Source organism: Cervus elaphus, chromosome 20, assembly GCF_910594005.1.
Source record: "Cervus elaphus chromosome 20, mCerEla1.1, whole genome shotgun sequence".
Taxonomy (NCBI): domain Eukaryota; kingdom Metazoa; phylum Chordata; class Mammalia; order Artiodactyla; family Cervidae; genus Cervus; species Cervus elaphus.
The window spans coordinates 46,716,934-46,733,048 of record NC_057834.1 but is presented as its reverse complement, the minus strand read 5'-3'; the positions used below and the strand labels follow the sequence as shown (position 1 = coordinate 46,733,048).

Genomic DNA, 16,115 nt, shown 5'->3' with positions numbered 1-16,115 from the left:
ATCTATCAGTTCAGTTAAGTTCCTCAGTTGTCTCCAAATCTCTGCGACCCCATGGACTGCAGCAGGCCAGGCTTCTCTGTTCACCACCAACTCCCAGAGCTTGCTCACATTCATGTCCATTGACTCGGTGAGGCCATCCTACCATCTCATCCTCTTTTGTCCCCTTCTCCTCCTGCCTTCAATCTTTCCCAGCATCAGGGTCTTTTCCTGTGAGTCAGTTCTTCACATCAGGTGGCCAAAATATTGCACTTTCAGCTTCAGCATCAGTCCTTCCAATGAACATTCAGGACTGATTTCCTTTAGGATGGACTGGTTGGATCTCCTTGCAGTCTAAGGGACTCTCAAGAGTCTTCTCCAACACCATCGTTCAAAAGCATCAATTCTTTGGCACTCAGCTTCCTTTATGGTCCAACTTTCACATCTATACATGACTACTGAAAAACTCTAACTTTGACTAGATGGACCTTTGTTGGCAAAGTCACATCTCTGCTTTTTAATATGCTGTCTCAGTTTATCATAACTTTCCTTCCAAGGAGTAAGAGTCTTTTAAATTCATGGCTGCAGTCACCATCTGCAGTGATTTTGGAGCCCAAGAAAATTAAGTCTGTCTCTGTTTCCATTGTTTCCCCATCTATTTGCCATGACGTGATGGGACCAGATGCCATGATTTTCGTTTTTTTGAAAGCATAGTTTTAAGCCACCCTTTTCACTCACCTCTCACTTTCGTCAAGAGGCTTTTTAGTTCCTCTTTGCTTTCTGCCATAAGGGTGGTGGCATTTGTATATCTGAGGTTATTGATATTTCTTCTGGCAATCTTGATTCCAGCTGTGCTTCATCCAGCCCAGCATTTCACATGATGTACTCTGGATTTAAGTTAAATGATCAATATGACAATATACAGCCTTGACATCCTCCTTTCTCAATTTGGAACCATTCTGTGTTCCATGTCCAGTCTAATGATGCTTCTTGAGCTGCATACAGTTTTCTCAGCAGGCAGCTAAGGTGGTCTGGTATTCCCATCTCTTTAAGAATTTTCCATACTTTGCTGTGATCCTCACTGTCAAAGGCTGTGGCCTAGTCAAGAAAGCAGAAGTAGGTGTTTTTCTGTACACTAGCATAAAATACTAGGAGAGACTCTTTCTTAGAGAAAAGCTTGGGAAAAAGGTGATGAGAATTTACTATAACTAAAGTGAATGCTCTTTCACTTCAGAGTTTGATTTGTGTAGAGGTCAAGGATATTCCTAGAAATGCCTTAAGGTAGATCCAGCATGAAATCACCTTCATAGCATTTTGGTGTCCACAGGATGCAAATGGGTTGAGACACAGTTCCACTCGCTGCTCTCTTTTTGCTCATTTTATTTTGAGTTTCCCCCCTTTCCATTCTTTCCTCAGTCTCTTTGGAGCAGGATTTCCCTGGAACGCCTTATTCCTGTCTAGGAGGATAGCCAAACACGCTCCATTAACTGTTGACTCCTCCAGATGGGAGCTTTCCTCTTCTCCTCTACCTTCCCGCAAATGTATAGGAAGGGCCTGTGGCCTGGGTTGTCAGTAACAAGTCATGTGGTTTTGGATAGTCCTTAGACCTTGGAAACATAGCTCATCCCCTGTAAATTATGGAACTGGACTTGCATACATTCTGAGGTCCCTTTTGGTGCTCACATCCAGGACTCTCCGGTAGCCTGCTTCTCCTCCTCAGAGGGCAGGGATGAAGAGGTAGAAGAGGGTTCTTTCTCAATGAGGATCCTCTGCTCCCATAGCAGTCTATTTCCAGCTGTGTACGAGGGATGCTCAGCACGTCCATCCCTGAATGTGTGGGAAAGCGTACAGATGAAGGGGATTCAGGAGTGAAAGGACTGTTGAGGATTGAGCGGTGGGGATCCAGTTAAGGCTCTGAAGCAGCTCTGAGCTGAGACATCACCAAGCTCAGGTGGGGTGAGGAGGGGTCCTTCGATGCTGCACCGCAGGCTAGAGGAAAGTTTAGGGAGGTATTCCTTGTAAATCATGGATCTCACTTTCCTCTCCAGCCAGCCTGTGCTCTCCCTTCAGCTCGTCCTGTCAACAGCTCTATCTGCCCCTGGCCCCAGTCACCATGTGGCCAACCCTCCAGTCTCAGCAGGACCTAACAAACACTCACATTGCTTCTCTCCCTCTCTCTGTCTTTCACAGATACCAATTACTTTAGGAACTAAGGAAAGATATTGTCAATTTGAGAAACCACACTATAAAATGTACCTTTTCCATTTGATGCAAAAAAAAATCTTCGACAGCAACTCAATTCAAACCTCAGCAACACTGGAGGGATCCCTTCCTGAGAATGAGCATCCCAACCGACAACCACGCTCCACACCCCAAGGGACAGAGTTGATGGGAGTCATCCCAGTCATCAGCCTCGGAATGTAATCCTCAGTAATGTGATCAGTGCTTTGATGGACACACAGGTTGGAAAGACCTTCACTCTTGCGCCTCTAAATATTCATCCTCCACACAACAGCATGGGATCAACTGGAAGAAGACAACATATCATCCCGGTCATTCTTTGCCACCAGATGGACTGTGCTCAAAGCAGACAGCATTTACTATGCATTGTTCTTGCTGAAAGTGTTTATCCTGTGTTTACTATTGAGGTAGATATCAGATAACTGCAAAATTTAGACCTTTGAACCAGACAACTGGCCTGCCTTTCTTCAAACATTCGATGTTTGCACCAAAAAGACAGCAAAAAGGAAAAGAGATGTTTTAGGCTCCAAAGGACTAAAAAGATCATGTTACTTTATTTCTTTAGTCCTTTGGAACCTCAAACATCTCCTCAGCTTCTTGCAGTTTTCTTTGATGCTCGTGACATTGACTTGTTTGCAGAGGATAGGTCAGCTGTCTACTCAAAGGTCTCCATTTTGCAGTTGTCTGATCATTTCCTCATGAGTAAATTCAGGTGAACCCTTTTTGCCAGGAACACCATCTAGTACATGCTGTGTGCTTCCTAGTGCAGCCTGTTTGGAGGCTAAGAGTGTCCACTTTACCTGTCACCACTATCATTATTTTAGCATTGAACACTGTTATGCAGAGGCTTAGAAGATCTGTTCATTGAAAAGACAGGCTTTTGTGTCTGTAATGAGTAATTTGATGAGTGGTATTTCGAGAGTGTATGAATATCATATTCTATGATGCTCTTTCTGTAAAAATTTTACCATCCTTTATTGATCCCTGATGTTTGTCAATTATCATATCTGTGGTATTGCCAGCTTTGTGCTGTGGAAAAGACAATCCCTACCCCTAACATATTATTAAAAATATTTTTGTGTTTCAGTGTGGACCCATGCTTTTTTAAAATTCAGTGTTACAATCCCTTATTTTCTTACATTTATTTTTAATTGGAGGCTAACTGCTTTACACTGTTGTGCTGGTTTCTGCCATAAACCAGTGGGAATCAAACGTAAGTATAAATATGTCCCCTCCTTCTTGAACCTCCTTCCCACCGCTCCCCCACCTACAGTCCATTATTAACATGATTGATTTTATTAATATAAAGACTCTATTTCTCATGTGCCATGCTGTGCTTAATTGCTCAGTCGTGTCCGACTCTTTGCACCCCCATGGACTGTAGCCCCCCTGGCTCCTGTGTCCATGGGGATTCTCCAGGCAAGAATACTGGAGCGGGTTGCCATGCTCTACTTCAGGGGATCTTTCCAACCCAGGGATCGAAACCAGGTGTCCCCCATTGCAGGCGGCTTCCACCAGGGAAGCCTGAGAATACTGGAGTGGGTATCCCATCCCTTCTCCAGGGAATCCGACAACCAGGAATCGATCCGGGGTCTCCTGAATCCCAGGCAGATTCTTTACCAGCTGAGCTACCAGGGAAGCCCCTTTGTTTCTCCTATTCAGTTTTGTATCTTAAACTCCTCTCGCATCTTTTCATCTATGTTTACCATTTGTAGTAGATGGTATCTTCTGTGTTTCTTTCTCTGTGATTTTATTTTCTTTGTGTATGCATATTTGTGTGTGTGTGTGTGTTTTGCTTGGTATTTTGGAAGGCCTGGATAGCTAGTTAGTGCACTAACATTTTTGACACGCTAGTCCTTTAGTATTTTGTCACATGTCTAATATTTGAAGTATATGTTTTAAATGTTGTCTATCAACCTCAACTACTTACTACTGTGATGATCGAGGACATTCTTTGCTTTTTTCTTCTGTCTTTACCTACCTGATAGTATTATTACCTTATTGCATTATTTCAACCCAATCAAATGTATGCCCTTTATATACCATATTTTCCCTACCTTTTTTTGTTAATGTGCTAGTTGGTAGGGTAGAGGTAGGAGCTGGAGGAGGGGCCCACTGGGTCCTTTCGACCCCCTGGTGGCACAGGATGGCTGTCCCACTCTGGGAGTACTAGCAGCCTCCCTGCAGAAGTTTGAGGGTGTACCTAGGCTGCCCCCAGAGCAGGGCCCACAACACAGTGGCTTAATCAATCTACAATCACATATATTCAGTGATGACCAGATGTACAAAACTCAGTTTCCTGTCAATTCTTGATGAGTAGAGTTCATCTTTAAAGATTTCTCATGATGGTCTGAGGACTTCTTAAGTTTGATATACCTAATACATTTCTTCTGTTGCTTTGATTCAGTACAGACACCTTGGCTCAATAAAAAGAACTTATCCACAATGAGTTCTATTGATTTTTGAAAAGTAAATATTGTCTTACATTGTATGTTCTGCTGAGATGTAGAATGCAAATTGATTTTTTTTTCACTGAGGACAAAGGGTGATCTGGAGCTTCAGGACATGTTTTCTTTTAGAAAGCAAGTCTTTCAGCTCTACTAGGATAGGTCTTAGAACTGACCATTTCAGGTCTGTTTCCCCTAGGTATCTATAACTTTCCCTCCGATCCTTTCTCACTATCTTTTGTTCATTTCTATTCTGTTTGATGCTTTCATTTTTAATGTAGTGTCCCATATTAGTTTAGATAAATATGTTCTCTATGTACCTTGTCATTTAGCCTTTTTTTTCCCAAAGAATTTTCCTTACCTTCAATTTTTTTTTAATCTCTGCCAGTTCCAATTTCTCATTTCTTCTTTCCTGTCTACTTCTATCTCATGTCCTGAATTTCTTAGGTAAAATATTGAAGTTTTTTCCATGTGTATGTGTCTACAAATGCTTTGTTCAGAATAATTCAAAATATGGATGCCATTTTACATTTCCCAATGTTCTTTGTGTGATTTTGAGGCAATCTTCTTATTTGCTGAAATTTTTGACTCCACCTGCAATGCGGGAGACATGGGTTCGATCCCTGGGTTGGGAAGATTCCCTGAAGGAGGGCATGGCAACCCACTCCAGTTTTCTTGCCTGGAGAATCCCCACGGACAGAAGAGCCTGGAGGGCTACATACAGTTCATGGGGTCCGCAGAGCTGACACAACTAAGCACATAGCACTGGAAAAAACATAGCTTTGACTGGAATATAGTTGGAACAAAAGTTTAAATGTCCTTCCCTGGTTATTCTGACATCTGTGTCAGCTCTCGGTCACTCATAAATGATCAATGTGTCCCTTCATTGTGAGTCATTTCCGCTTCCTCTTTGGATACCTCCAAATCGGATGGAATGCCAGACATTGTAAATGTTATCTTGTTGGGTGCTAGATAGTTTTGTGTTCCTATAAATGTTGAGTTTTGTTCAGGGTTGCCCTTAAGTTATTTGTAAACAGTTTGACGGTCTCAGGTCTTGCTTTTATGATTTGCTAAATGGTCTGGAGCAGCTAAACACTCAGTCTAGGGATAAGAAATTCCTGCTACTGAGCTAAGACTTCCTTGAGCACTCCACTCCACGATCTCCTTAATTACAAGGTTATTATTAGTATTTCCTAGTCTACCTGTTGAGGGCAAGCATGACTGTGAGTGCCAGGCTCTCTGTTCTGTCTGAGCCTGTGGAAGATTTCCCCCTGACTTTGGGGAGTTTTCTCCCAGGGCTGCACTGATCAGTACTTTGCTGCCCTCTGGAGGAGCCTCCTTTGCAGGGCTCTCCTGACTACCCTCAGCATCTCTCTCCTCCCTGGGACTTTGTCCTATGCACTCTAGCTCCTTTGACATCCAGGAACTTGTCCTCAACTCAGCAAGGTCCACTGGGCTGGTTTTCAGTTTGCTCCTGGTGCCTCGCTTGGGAACTCTCCACGCAATCAGTTGGAGCCACTGGAGCCATTGTTTCCCATCTCTCAGGGATCACTCCCTGTCCTTCTTCACCTGATACCAAGTCTCCTGAAAATCTCTGTTTAATGTCCCCAGTCTGACTTTGTGGTTTCAGCAGTTCAGTAAACTTAGTTTCTACTAATTGTATATGGGTGTGGGGACCCTCTGAACTCAACTTGTGAAAAAACCATTAAGATTCTAAAAGAGTTCTACATGGTACAGAACACAGGTTCCCACTAAAATCTTTTAAGGTCTGCATTTGTCAAACAACAACTAAAGACTTCACACAAAGTGTCATGACTAGCAAACATCTTGCAAAGAAATCAGACATCATTGAGTGAGTGAACAACGACTGCAAGTATCTCAGTAGAAGTTTTGTCTGAGGTGTCTCAAAAGTAATCACACCCCTTCATTCAATTTCTTAAAGATTGGCTGACCTGCCTCTTGAGAAACCTGTATGCAGGTCAGGAAGTAACAGTTAGAACTGGACATGGAACAGACTGGTTCCAAATAGGAAAAGGAGGCCATCAAAGCTGTATATCGTCACCCTGCTTATTTAACTTATATGCAGAGTACATCATGAGAAACGCTGGACTTGATGAAGCACAAGCTAGAATCAAGATTGCAGGGAGAAATATCAATAACCTCAGATATGCAGATGACACCACCCTTATGGCACAAAGTGAAGAAGTAAAAATTCTCTTGATGAAAGTGAAAGAGGAGAGTGAAAAAGTTGGCTTAAAACTCAACATTCAGAAAACTAAGATCATGGCATTCAGTGCCATCACTTCATGGCAAATAGATGGGGAAACAGTGGAAACAGTGGCTATTTCTCTGGGTTCCAAAATCATTGCAGATGGTGATTGCAGCCATGAAATAAAAAGACACTTACTCCTTGGAAGGAGAGTTATGACCAACCTAGATAGCATGTTAAACAGCAGAGACATTATTTTGCCAGCAAAAGTCTGTCTAGTCAAGGCTATGGTTTTTCCAGTGGTCATGTATGGATGTGAGAGGTGGACTATAAAGAAAGCTGAGCACTGAAGAATTGATGCTTTTGAAATGTGATGTTGGAGAAGACTCTTGAGGGTCCCTTGGACTGCAAGGAGATCCAACGAGTTCATCCTAAAGAAGATCAGTTCACGGTGTTTATTGGAAGAACCAGTATTGAAGCTGAAACTGCAGTCCTTGGGCCACCTGATGCGAGGAGACCCGAGTGTGATTTCCAGGTTAAGAAGATTCCCTGGGGAAAAAAATAGTGACCCACTCCAGTATTTTTGCCTTGAAAAAATCTCACAGAGAAGCCTGGCAAACTACACTCCGTGGGAACCACAAGAGTCAGATACAACTGAATAACTTAATCACTGCCAAGGAAACATGGATTAAGTCTGCAGTTATTACTTAGTTATTAGGGGAAAGCGCGCACGCAGTCCCCCACTACCATAAATTATACAGTCGAGTTTCCCCTATTTGAGGAAATCGCAGAGGTCAGCACACCCGGACTGCAATGGGTGAGCCTCGCCCTGGGAGAACCACCTTCTTGATCATGGTATCTCCTCTGCCAGGTAAGTATGAGTTGACCTTCCCCCTGCCCCCCGCACAGCCTTAGACACGTTCACTGTACACACACGCTGACTTTGCCGTTTCCCCGCAGTTCTTCCACTATCCTCCGCACCCTCTCCTTTCCCACACCCCTCAGTCCCTCCAAATAACTCTTCTAAAAAAACATATCCAACAAAATCTCATGAAAATTTCCGTAACGAGGGAAGTGGCTCGCTAGGAACAGGACCACTTCGCTGCAAGATTTACATAAACCAACCCCATTCGGGACCTCTAAGGCGGCTCCTCTTCTTCAACCCAACCCACCCCTGTGGAGATGACCAGTGGCGAGTCCCCTGTGACGGGAAGTGACGTCATGACTTCATCAAAGTTAGCAATGGACATACTTACAACGATAGAAAAGACCTGGGGCGTCTTTGGTGGCTCAGGCGGTAAAGCGTCAGTTTACAATCCGGGAAACCCGGGTTCGAGTCCTAGGTCGCGAGGGTCCCCTGAAGAAATGGCTAACCCACTCCAATACTCTTGTCTGAAAAAAATCCATAGACGGCGGATCCTGGTAGGCTACAATCTATGGGCTTGCAAAAAGTCCAACACGACTCAGCAATATAACCTTCACCGTTTAAATGAGACATACATGGGTTTTTTTATTTCTTTGCACTTTAAAATTTTTATTTTTTATTTGGGTATAGCCAGTTAACAATGTTGTGGTAGTTTCAGGTGAATAGCGAAGGGATTCAGCCATACACATACATGGAGATCCGGACGGATTTTGCCAGCCTCCTCGGAGTCTGACCCTTCGGGCTGGATTGCACGCCGACGAGAGAAATTTAGGGATCGTGTGTTACACTGATGCAAAAGTTTTTAAGTAATAAATAAGTTGTAAAAACATGTCAGGAAGCAACAGTTAGAACTGGACATGGAACAACAGACTGGCTCCAAATAGGAAAAGGAATACATCAAGGCTGTCTATTGTCACCCTGCTTATTTAACTTATATGCAGAGTACATCATGAGAAACGCTGGGCTGGCAGAAGCACAAGCTGGACTCAAGATTGCCGGGAGAAATATCAATAACCTCAGATATGCAGATGACACCACCCTTATGGCAGAAAGTGAAGAACTAAAAATTCTCTTGATGAAAGTGAGAGAGGAGAGTGAAAAAGTTGGCTTAAAGCTCAACATTCAGAAAACTAAGATCATGGCATTCGGTCCCATCACTTCACGGGAAATAGATGGGGAAACAGTGGAAACAGTGTCAGACTTTATTTTTGGGGGCTGCAAAATCACTGCAGATGGTGACTGCAGCCATGAAATTAAAAGACACTTAATCCTTGGAAGGAAAGTTATGACCAACCTAGATAACATATTAAATAGCAGAGACATTACTTTGCCAACAAAGGTCCGTCTAGTCAAGGCTATGGTTTTTCCAGTGGTAATGTATGGGTGTCAGAGTTGGACTGTGAAGAAGGCTGAGCACCAAAGAATTGATGCTTTTGAACTGTGGTGTTGGAGAAGACTCTTGAGAGTCCCTTGGACTGCAAGGAGATCCAACCAGTCCATCCTAAGGGAGATCAGTCCTGGGTGTTCATTGGAAGGACTGATGTTGAAGCTGACACTCCAGTATTTTGGCCACCTCATGCCAAGAGTTGACTCATTGGAAAAGACTCTGATGCTGGGAGGGATTGGGGGCAGGAGGAGAAGGGGACAACAGAGGATGAGATGGCTAGATGGCATCACCAACTCGATGGACATGAGTTTGAGTAAATTCCGGGAGTGGGTGATGGACAGGGAGGCCTGGCGTGCTGCAATTCATGGGGTCGCAAAAAGTCGGACATGACTGAGAAACTGAACTGAACTGAACTGAAAACAGTGAATAGAAATACAGAGACAAAATAAAAGCATATGTATATTTCATGTGTGTAAACATACGGATTTCGGGTTACATCTCAAAGTGCTACTCGGTGGACTTGTTTTCTGTGCAGATTCTTCCTGTTTCATTCTGAAGATATCCCAAGGACCATGCTTTTCCTTTGCTTACCATACAGAATACAAGAAATGAGGACTCTGAAATAGAAACTGATGACTAAAATAAGGGCAAGAAAGATGACGTGAGAGAGTGAGGTTTGCTTGGAGAGTGAGGTTTGTCTATTTGTTTTCTCTTACTGCAGAAGACTGGGTTAGACCTGAGGGCAGAGAAGTGGGAGGCTGGAGAAGACAGCCAACTTGTGTTTTCCGACCAGAGAGCACGGGGAAATGGAGTAACTTGATCCTTGAGGTGCCTTTGGTTTAAGGGGGAAGGTGACTTCTGGAAAATCTTGGGGCGAACAGCAAAGGAACTCAGCATGCAGTTAACTTCCACGAAGAATCTTGCTTTCTGCCTCCCTCTCCCCCCCCCCATTTCTATCTCTGCAATATCAGAAATAGATTCTGGCTCTTTTCATGTGAGATAAACTTAAATCCAGGGCTAGTAATACCTTAGAGAATCTCCAGAAAACTGGAGAATGAATTTATACAAACTGGGAGGAAGAAAAAAGGCTGATGAAAGCCAGCACACAAACCAAATGGAAAGGACACTGGTGCCTTCTGCTCAGTAACAAACCCTCTAACTGCACAGCTGACCCTGTTTGGCCTGGGCACTAGACACCACCCGTGGTTCCATGAATTCTGCTGCACCTGGTTGGTGTTCAACTAAAGATCTTGTGGTGGGGGGATTCTTCTGTTGTAGTGGCCAGAAAGAATTATCCCAGGGCCCACTCCTGTGTCTCTCACCTCCTATTAAATGCTGGAGTATTTGTTACTTGTAGGGAGTGGCCAGTTCCTGGTAATTGATCCACATCTTAGCCCCTCAGAAAACTAAGTGTGTGATCCTTAGAAGTTGCAGAATATGGGAAATTCCTCATCAAGGGAAAGGGGGGTTCAGATAGTAGTTGATCAAGATATAACAAAGGACAGCCCTGCAGCTAGCCCAGTGAAGAACATTATAAATTCAGTGCCCCATTTGACACAGTGCAACCCTGTGTCAAATAGACCAGGCATGCACAACCCTGTCTTGGAGCATATTAGATGTTTATCCCTGAGTGCAAGCGAGGTTTCAGCCTCTTATATGGGGATGGTTGTACCTCATCCAGTATTATTTACATTTTCTTCACTGAGAATTAAATAGCTTGAAAGTTCCCATTTCTGGGGATAGAGTAATTGGTCTAAAGCTATGGTAACAGATTCCCACCATAAGTGGTTTTAAATATTCTTTATTCACCGAGGTCCACTGTAGGAGTTTCCTATTGCTACTGTTACATGTCACTACATATTTAGTGCCTTAAAACAACACACATTTCTTATCTTATGATTCTGGAGGTCAGAAGTTCAAGATGCATCTCCCTGGGCTAAAATCAATGTGACAGTTGGGTTGTGGTGGTTCTTGGAGATGCTAGGGGAGAATCCGTTTACCTTGTCCAGCCTCTAAAAGATGCCCAGATTCTACTTTCATGGGCCGCTAGTTACAACTGATCAAGTTATTCTCACAACACATTATTCTGACACCAACTCTCTTTCCTCCCTCTATATGACCTTTGTGATTCCATGCAGTGCCCATCTCAAGATCTTTAATTTAATCACACTGCAAAGTCTCTTTTGCCATGTCAAGTAACATAATCACAGATTCCAGGGACTCAGATGTGGACATCTTTGGGGAAGCATTAGCCTGCCACCGCAGCCAGAATCCTCAGTGACCACATTTCTGCTCCCTTCTGAAACTCATCCAGGTGAAAGCAAGTCAATCCACGGCTTCTTAGAATCAGCCAGTCAACAGCTGTGCCCTGAGCTCAGGCAGTAGAGTCAGAGAGAGAGAGAGAGAAGGAGAAAGTCTATGGGGAGATGAATCTGAGTAGCCAGTGCCTGGGAAGTTCCTAGGGACTAGAGCTGAGAGCTGCAAATGCCTTCATGGGGGGAGAAGGCTGGGGAGGGTGTTAGGAACTGAATGTATATCACCACCACCAGCACCCACCACCACCTAATTCATATGTTGACCCCTAATCCCTGTGGGGCTGTATTTGGAGAAAGCATTTTGAGGAAGATGTTGTTCAGTCATGTCCACCTCTTTGCAACTGCTGTGGCCTTCAGCATGCCAGGCTTCCCTGTCCTTCACATCTGGAGATTGCTCAAACTCATGTCCGTTGAGTCGGTGATGCCATCCAACCATCTTGTCTTCTGTTGTCCCCTTCTCCTCCTGCCTTCTATCGTTAAGGAAGCAATTAAGGTGGTTCAGAGGTAAAGCGTCTGCCTACAATGCGGGAATCTGGGTTTGATTCCTGGGCCGGGAGGATCCCCTAGAGAAGGAAATGGCAACCCACTCCAGTACTCTTGCCTGGAAAATCCCATAGCCGGAGGATCCTGGTAGGCTACAGTCCATGGGCTTGCAAAGAGTCAGACAGGACTCAAGGATATAACTTTCACTTGCATAAGCTTAAATGAGGCCATAGCCTTGGGGTCCTGATCTGATAGGATTAGTGTCCTTGTGAGAAAAGAAACCAGAGAGCTTGGGCTCCTGCCCTACCCCAGCTCAACCACAGAGAAGAAGCCCGGAGAGGACCCAGTGAGAAATCTGCTCTAACATTTGCAAGCCAGGAAGAGTGTTTGCATCATCAATTGAATTGACATGACATGACATGAACATGACATGAGTCTTTATCTTGGACAACCATCCTCCAGAATGTGTGAAAACAGACTGATAGGTAAGCCACCCAATCTATGGTAATTTTGTATGGTTTGCCTGAGCTGACTAATACAGGAGGTTGCTTAACCATTGGCCTGAGAATCTTCTCCTACCTGGCCTTTGTGGGATCTGCCCCAATTTTGTTCATTTCCTGTAATTAGTACTCACAGCCTGCTTTCCCTTATTAAGGCTTATCTGTGACTTTAGAATGAGAATTGATCACCTGGTTTAGGGTTTTATAGTATAAGTTATTCCACGTAACAATAACCTGCACAAAGGAGTTGGTTTTTTGGTTTGGTTTTTTTTTTTGTAAACAGTTTTTGCATCTTCCCAAATATCAACCTGGCATGTTTTGAACAGCCAGATTGAGATTTTTGCAGAGTGACCCCATGAGAACATGTGGCCTGCATTTCCTCTTCTCCTGGGAGATTTCTGTGGTTTGGACTCTCCAGAGCCACAGACTAGGGTTTGGGTGCTGGTGAGAAATCTGTGGCTAGCTCTAAGGAGACCTAGGCAAAAAAGAAAAAATCCCTAGAATCAGAGCATGGAAGGGGGCTGGAGGGGGATGTGATAAGAGGCTGCTCTTATGGGAATCAAGGGGGTTGGAGGATGAAAGAGGTGGTTGGGCATGTGTAACTGTCCACCATGAGGTCAGGAGAAGTTCAAGAGAGAGCAGCTGCTAATCTGGGACCAGGACTAGAACTTTCTTTGCCATTCAGGCTCTGGTCATCTTCCTCCTTACTCTGCCTCTGTTTTCCCCTCCTCCTCCTTTAGAATTGACAAGGAAACATATTATCCCTTAAAGCCTTCAGAAGGTAAGACAGTCCTGTTGACATTTTGATTTTAGTCTAATGAGAACTTTGTTGGCCTCCTACAAAATTGAAGATAATAAAAGTGTGTTCTTTTAAGGTAATAAAAGTGTGTTCTTTTCAGAGGCTAAACTCATGGTCACTTATTAGAGCAGACATAGAACATCAGTTCAATGTGTCTGTTACATTCACTTTAGAAGTTATAAGATGGGGGACATAATGAACCCTGTATGGACCTGCAGGTTGTCTACTGACAGGTCAAGCAATACTGGTACTTCTTTGAAGCATTTCATTAAGTGTCTTTTTTCCTTTCTGTTTTTTCCCCTCAAGGACTCTCACCCTATTTCCTGCACAGTTGTCGCCAACGTGGTTCTCATTTACAGCAAATTGGAAGACATTGGTGATGACACAGGTTGATTTCATTTGTTTTAGAATGGGTTCTAACATGTAGAGGGAAATAATATAATTTATGAAAAGTTAAATATTGTAGAATACTCCATCTTAAAGATACACTTTTTTGCAACTTTTTTTTTTAAATTAGGGTGAAGCACTACCTTTCAAAGGGTGAAACACAAAATAGCTTTTAGGAATTTTCCCCAAAAGTAATTTGTGATTTGATCCTGACCAGGTCTGAAATTTACATGATTCATATGCTGTTGTTTTTGTAAAATCTTTGTCCACAAAATGAAGTTTTTTAAAAGCATTACTTGAGTCCTCCATTAATTACTGATTATATTATCAATTCCTAGAGTCCCCAGCAACACTGGGATGAAGGAAAAATTTCTGGGATGCTTGAATAACCACAGAGCAAAAGATACTCCAATTTTACTACTTTATCTTAAAATAATAGTTCATATCTTGGCTGACTTTTCACCCATTCTGCTGATTCTGCCAGTGAGTTCCTCTATAGTGACAGCCAGAGGTGCTGATGGAAAATATATAATTAGCTAAGTGTAAAAAGCAGAAGTTGAGGTCTTTCCATCTACTTCAAAAAGGGGGCATGTTGCTCTTCCTCAGGGCTGAGTCTCTTGAAGGATCGTTTTGTAATTGGTGGTAGGGGTGGTGAGTTTTTTTGTTCATGTTGTTGCTTATTTTATTTTTCAACTGTTACTAGGAATTAACTGTGGAATGAGTGCTTGATTTTAATTCTGGAAGGCAAAAGAATGTAACGAAGGACATTTTCCAAGGAATGTTTGAAGATCTTCATGTTAATTTGTGGTTCAACGAATCTACTTTTTAATTAAAGATATTTAATTAAAAGAGAACAAACTTATATAGGGTTTGAATCAGTGTTATAGAACAATAGGTCTTAAACAGTGATCTACAGCTTACCCACATCAGAAACATATGGTTGTGTTTATGTGAAAAATTCAGACTCTAGGACTCCACACCAACAAAATCTCTGTGAAATGGAAGCCAGGAAATATATTCTCGCTAAATAGACCAGAAATAGGAGGCCCTGGGCCTCTCCTACTGCTTCCGTGGGCCTGAGGAGCTGAGCCTGTGTTCCAGGTGCTCCTGTGGGTGGTTGTTAATGCAGATGGACTCCTCTAGGCCCTGGGGCAGATTCCAGATTTCACCAAGATGTTCCTCTAGCAGGTCAGCCCCTGCAAGCCACCTAGCAGGATAGGAGGAGGTGGGGATGGAGCACCCTGGTCACTCGTGGGGCCCACACTGGGGGTGGGGCTCGGCCAGCAAAATCCCAAAGATCACCATCCTCTCTCACACAGACATCCAGAAGTTTAGGTGAGCTTGCTTGAAGAGTAAACTGGCTTCAAACACAGGACAGGTGATGCTAAGCAAGCCCCAGTGGCCTCCTCCCATACAGGGTATGTGTAAGGGAGTTGTAATACATGGCCAGTTACCTGGGCAACTGGTAGGTGTAAGGCGTTTCCCATTGTCTAGAAAAATAACTGAAGGCTGTGGCTCTCGGTCTAGACCTTAGACAGGTGTGACCTTTGCCTGAGTTGACTTGAGGGTACTAGGGAGGAGCTCAATTAAGCTTAATTCCTCTCCTTGCACTGACCCTTGACTGAACATTCCTTCACAAGGAACAATGCTCTTCCTCCACCCTTAGAGAGAAGGCCTAAGGTAAAAGTGGGTATCTCATGGACTTCCCTGGTGGCCCCGTGATTAAGAATATGCCTGCCAATGGAGGGGACATGAGTTTGATACCTGGACCAGGAAGATTCCACATGCTGCAGGGCAACAAAGCCCATGCGTTCACCACAGCTAGTGAAGCTCATATGCTCTAGAGTCCTGGCTCCATAACAAAAGAAGGGACCACAATGAGAAGCCTGTGCACCATAACTAGAGAGTAACCTCCACTTGCTGCAACTAGAGCAAGGTCCTGCATAGCAATGAAGACCCAGCACAGCCAAAAATAATAAATAAATAAAGTTTAAACTGTTAGTACCTCATGTCAACTCATCCTGTGTGGTTAATGATTGGTTCTCAACAATTCCCTGAAATCACTTTTATTATGGAAGGAAGAAAGCTCCCTCAACTTTGCCAAAGAGATCTGTGATGTGGTCTTTGGGAGCAAAAATGATTGTACTGATGTCTGCTATTTAATGTTTCAACTAACCATCCCTTGCCTCATCAAGGCCATTGCCTTTGGTTGCTAAAGTTTTGAATACTTGCCATCTCCAGTCCTTTCAGCAGGTAATCCAGGTGAATTTGCTTTTCCAAAGGAGATTGGCTGATTCTATGTCCTGTTATTTGCAAACAGACCTTAAAATGCCTTTTCTTAGCTCTTCTACCTGCAACCCTGATTTGGAAGTGCCAGTTCAATCTCAGTCACAATTATCTACTCCTCCATAAATGACTGCACCTGTGTTTGCATAAAACCATCTCT

The 16,115-nt window shown here is 43.5% G+C and overlaps 1 non-coding gene across 1 annotated transcript; it reads right to left on the bottom strand.

Annotated features, from left to right (window-relative positions):
* Nucleotides 1–7,588: 7,588 nt before the first annotated feature.
* LOC122678631 lies at nucleotides 7,589–7,752 on the bottom strand. Its single transcript, XR_006336279.1, has one exon. It is a non-coding gene; the product is annotated as a U1 spliceosomal RNA (small nuclear RNA).
* Nucleotides 7,753–16,115: the final 8,363 nt, after the last annotated feature.